Source organism: Carlito syrichta, unplaced genomic scaffold (genome assembly GCF_000164805.1).
Source record: "Carlito syrichta isolate Samal-C Ts95f unplaced genomic scaffold, Tarsius_syrichta-2.0.1 Scaffold317610, whole genome shotgun sequence".
NCBI classification, from domain to species: domain Eukaryota; kingdom Metazoa; phylum Chordata; class Mammalia; order Primates; family Tarsiidae; genus Carlito; species Carlito syrichta.
In genome coordinates this window covers 6,989-12,156 of record NW_007261706.1, presented here as the reverse complement: position 1 = coordinate 12,156, position 5,168 = coordinate 6,989, and the positions used below count along the sequence as shown (strand labels likewise).

Genomic DNA, 5,168 nt, shown 5'->3' with positions numbered 1-5,168 from the left:
CTGGATTGCCTAAGCCCGCGGGTTCGAGACCCGCCTGGGCAGCGAGACCTCATCTCTACAATAAATCAAAAAATCAGTCGGGCGTGGTAGCACACTCCTGTAATTCCAGCTACTTGGAAGGCTGAGGTGGAAGGATTGCCGGAGCCCAACAGGTCGAGGCTGTGGTGACCGGGAGCGGCCACTGCACTCCAGTCTGGGCGACAGAGTGAGACTCCAACTCAAAAAAAAAAAAAAAAAATCCTGATTCAAGAACTAACTTCTACGTGACCTTGAGCACATTCCTCAATTTCACTGAGCCTCAGTTACCTGAGAGGATACAGCAAGCTGAAAAAGGTAAGCACTTAGCACCAGCCGCTGGGGTAAGTAAAGAAACAACTTCATAAATGATTGTTACTACTGTCTCTCGGGGTTGTTATCCATAAAATAGCACATCAAAGTACCTAGCATGCATCTTAATGGAGGCTCAGTAAACTTTCATCGCCTATCTCCCATATTAGACATTCAAACTAAATGCTCCCAGGGCAGGAGAGACAGCCTCAAGGGAAACTTTTGAGACTCTATGGAGATTTATCCATGTGAGAACCCAGAGAGGACCCAAGTGTTTGGGATCTAAGCAGTCAATGGCATTTCCCTTTTCCCCACCTGAGTACTCGAGTGTATAGCAGGGCTCTTCCTCACCCACGTTCTGAACCAGAAGAGACAAAGAAATGAGGCAGATGGCAAAACTCACCTTTATAACTGGTAAAGCTCCCTGGCCCTTCAGTGTGACTCAGTTTTTGGGTCCTGCCTCTCTAGACCTAAATGAAGAGCTATCCAGCCTTGAAATCTTTGACAGTTGGCTCAGGGGATTAAGTTGTGCAGCCATTGCCTGCAGGTCAGCAGTCTAATCTGGGAATACAAAGGAACCTACCAGGGCCAGAGGCCACCCAAAGCTTCCTCAGTGCCAGCTGGAAAGGACTATGAACCATCTAAAGTGAGACAGAGGCCAGGCACGGTTGCACGGTGGCTCAAGCCTGTAATTCCAGCACTTTGGAGACCAAGGTGAGAGGATTGCCTGAGTCTGGGGATTCGAGACCAGCCTGGGCAATCCGGTGAGACCTCGTCTCTACAATAAATCAAAAAATTAGCCAGGCGTGGTGGCATGCACCTGTAGTTCCCGCTACTTGGAAGGCTGAGGCAGGAGAATCACCTGAGCCCAGCAGGTTGAAGCTATCATGGCCGTGAGCATGCCACTGTACTCCAGCCTGGGCAACAGAGTGCGACTCTGACTAAAATAAATAAGTAAATAAAATAAAATGAATACAGTGAGTCAGAGGCGGCCAATCAAATCACAGTCTCATGTAAAGCAGTAGACTCGAGGATGAGAGAAATACACAAAAGATATGGAATTGAGAAGCCCAGTCTGACTGGAAGGATAGAACCAATATGCCTGAAACAATGAACCAGAAAAAAACACAGATAAAACTGCTAATGATCAGCCTGAGAAATATAGCAAGACTCTATCTTTATCAAAAAGAAAAAAAAAAAGGGAAAAAATTAGCCAGGTATGGTGGTGTGTGCCTGTAGTTCCAGCTACTCAGGAGGCTGAGGCTGGAGGATCACTTGAATTCAGGAGTTTGAGGTTGCAGTGAGGTATTATGGCACCACTGCACTCCATCCTGGGTGATAGAGCCAGACCCTTTTCTCTAAAACAAAAAACAAATAAAACTGCTAATGGGTATGGAGTTTATTTTGGGGGGAAGGAGTGGATGAAACTATATTCTAAAAAAAGACTGTAGTGATGTTTAAACAACATCCTGGATATACTAACATTGAATTGTACACTTTAAATGGGTGTGGAAGATGAATTATATATCTCAATAAAGATGTGAAGAAAAGAGCCAGGCTTGGTGGCTCAGCCTGTAATCCTGTGCCTTTGGGAGGCTGAGGTGAGTGGATTGCCTGATCCCACGGGTTCGATACCTGCCTGGGCAACTTGGTGAGACCTCATCTCTACAATAAATCAAAAATGAGCTGGGCGTGGTAGCGCACACCTGTAGTTCCAGCTACTTGGAAGGCTGAGGTGGAAGCATCACCAGAGCCTTGCGGGTCGAGGCTGCGGTGGCCCAGGAGCTGCCACTGCACTCCAGTCTGGGCGACAGAGTGAGACTCCAACTCAGAAAAAAAAAAATGGGAAGAAAAGAAGATATGACTCAGTGGCGACTGGCTTTGTGAGGTAGCGTTGTCATTGCTTTTAGGTGGCTGGATGTGTTTGCCGATTCGCAGTATCTTCACATTCTCTAACAGGTCAAAATGCAGATCTTTGTGAGAACCCTGACTGGTAAGACCATAACCCTAGAGGTTGAGCCCAGTGATACCATTTAGAATGTGAAGGCCAAGATCCAGGGTAAAGAAGGCATCCCTTCTGACCAGCAGAGGTTGGTCTTTGCAGGCATTCAGCTGGAAGATGGCCGTATTCTTTCTGATTACAACATCCAGAAAGAATCAACCCTGCACCCAGTCCTGCATCTGAGAGGTGGTATGCAGATTTTTGTGAAGACCCTGATCAGCAAGACCATCACCCTGGAGGTTGACCCCAGTGATACCATCGAAAATGTAGGTACCTGCCCAATGAATATTTGTATACCTAACCCTGAATTGTACCCCACAATTTTAAAATAAAAAAAGAAAATGTGAAAGCCAAGATCCAGGATAAAGAAGGTATCCCTCCTGACCAGCAGAGGCTCATTTTTGCAGGCAAGCAGCTGGAAGATGGCCACACTCTTTGTGATTACAACATACAGAAAGCGTCAACCCTGCACCTGGTCCTCCGTCTGTGGGGTGGCTGTTAATTCTTTAGTCTTGTATTCACGGTGCCTAATGTTGGCATTTCTCTGCACTATAGCCATTTGTCCCAATTTAAGTTTAGAAATTACCAGTTTCAGTAATAGCTGAACCTGTTCAAAATGTTAATAAAGGTTTTGCTGCATGGTTAAAAAAAAAAAAAAGAAAGAAAGATAAGAAGACACAGCCAGGCGCAGTGGCTCAAGCCTGTCAACCAGCACTTTGGGAGGCTGAGAGAGAGGATTGCCTGAGCCCAAGTGTTCAAGACCAGCCTGGGCAACTTGGTGAGACCTCGTCTCTACAATATCTCAAAAAATTAGCTGGGCATGGTAGCGTGCGCCTGTAGTTCTGGCTACTTGAAAGGTTGAGACAGAAGGATCGCCTGAGCCCAGTAGGTCGACACCAGGATGGCCGTGAGCATGCCACTGGACCCCAGCCTGGGAGACAGAGTGAGACTCTGACTTAAAAAAAAAAAGAAAGAAAAGAAGATGCAGCAAATTTGAGTGGACTAGGAAATGAGAGACTAGAATTTCAATCCTTCACTTCTTTTGTCAATGACTGTGGCTTAGTCATTCTCCTATTCATGCCTCAATTTCACCTGTTTGGTGATGGAGTTAGACTAAATGATCTCCCTCAGGTTTCTGTATTGGTTTCCTGGGACTGCCATAGCAGATTACCACACATTTGGTGCCTTAAAACCTAGAAGTTCATTCTCTTACAATTCTGGAGGCTAGAAGACTGACATCAAGGTGTCAATACCAGGTTCCCTCCAGAGGCCAAAGGGGACAATCCGTTCCTTGTCGCTTTTCGCTTCTGATTATTGCTGTCATTCTTTGGCTGGGGCTGTGTCTCTCTCTGTTCTGTCTTCTTCACATCACCTTCTCTTCTGTGTTTCTGTCTCTTTCAAAACTCCCTTCTCTCTCTTAGAAGGACACATGCGATTGTATTCAGGATCCTCCTGGCCAATCCAGGATAAACTCTTCCTCTCAAGATCCATAACTTACTCACATCTTTTGCCATGCAAGGCAACATTCATGTGTTCTAGAAAATTATTATAGATGTCCTGGAATGGTGGGGTGAGAGTGGTAATTTATTTGCAGGTCTTTCAAGTTTATTGGAGAATTGTGAGAACTGGCCTGAGAAAAACTGAACTGTTTTGACTTTCCCAGATGCCTCCTCCTCACTTCCCCTCCATCCTAGTTCTTATTTAAAATAACTTACACTGGCATGGAATTTTATGGTTTGAAAAATTATTATGCATTTATCAACTCTCATAAAAACCTACACATTTGGTATTATAACTGCAATTCCATTTCTGACAAGTAAATGGAGGATGAGAGAGATTAAGTGACTTAGCCAAGGTCACGGGCATGGAATGTGCTGGTGCCCTGACACTAAAAGACCAATTACTCATCCACAAGCTGGGGTGGACAGAGGAGCCGGGAAGAACTGCGGCAGGCTCTGACTGAAGCACAAGGCACTTCTGGACTTGGTAGTGGTTCCTAAAGGCTGACCGATGCAGGGAGCGTGGGTGGCTTCCCAGGGCTTGGTCCCAAGTTGGTTGCCCTATGGGAGGCCAGAAACCAGACCACTCCAGGCAGTGCAGCCTGGGCTCAGGAGTGTCTGCAGCGGTCCCTGGGGGAGAAGTCCTCCGGAGCACTTGGAGAGCACCCCTATTCACGGTTCTGATCTGGGAGCCCATAGGAACTCTTGTTTCTCACCAGGTTTCTCCTCATCTACTAGATTCCTGCCCTTCTCTAGTAAAATCTTTTTTTGTTGCATAATAGGATTTTTTAATGTTCCCAGGAGAAAACCTGGAAGGCAGTGTATATAGCCTCCAAACCTCCTACACTTTTAAAAAATTATAATGGTAGTGATTTTCACTGTAATCTTGAATTTATAATTGTTTTATGTTGACCAGCATGGAAGCTAATAAAAATAAATCAAAACCTGTAAACATATTAAGGCTTTGTGATGTTGATGTTGTTGTCGTTGTTATTGTTGTTAAAAACAGACTGCTCAAGCTCAAGGATGCTAAGACTTTAGTTTTCAATCCTTCCAAAACTGAAGGAGAGTCTCGACTTTCTCATCAATGAAATGGAAAAAATACTGTTTTCTTCAGAGGGTTCTTGCTTGGTGCAAGAAACTTCCCTCACTTATTTATCCTTAGAGCATCTATTGAGCACCAACAGCATGTCTGGCACTGGGCATGGCTTCATAGGGTCTGTATTATCAAAGAGAAGGGCTGAATATGGAAGGATCCTCCAGGAGGGGTCCCCGAGGCAGGTGTGATTGATGTCCTCCACCGAGAGGTCAGGGAGAGCATCCTTGAGGAGGCTTTGTGA

General features: G+C 45.5%; 1 pseudogene; it reads left to right on the top strand.

The window, feature by feature from the left end:
- Window positions 1-2,274: 2,274 nt before the first annotated feature.
- LOC103277386 lies at window positions 2,275-2,972 on the top strand (annotated as a pseudogene).
- Window positions 2,973-5,168: the final 2,196 nt, after the last annotated feature.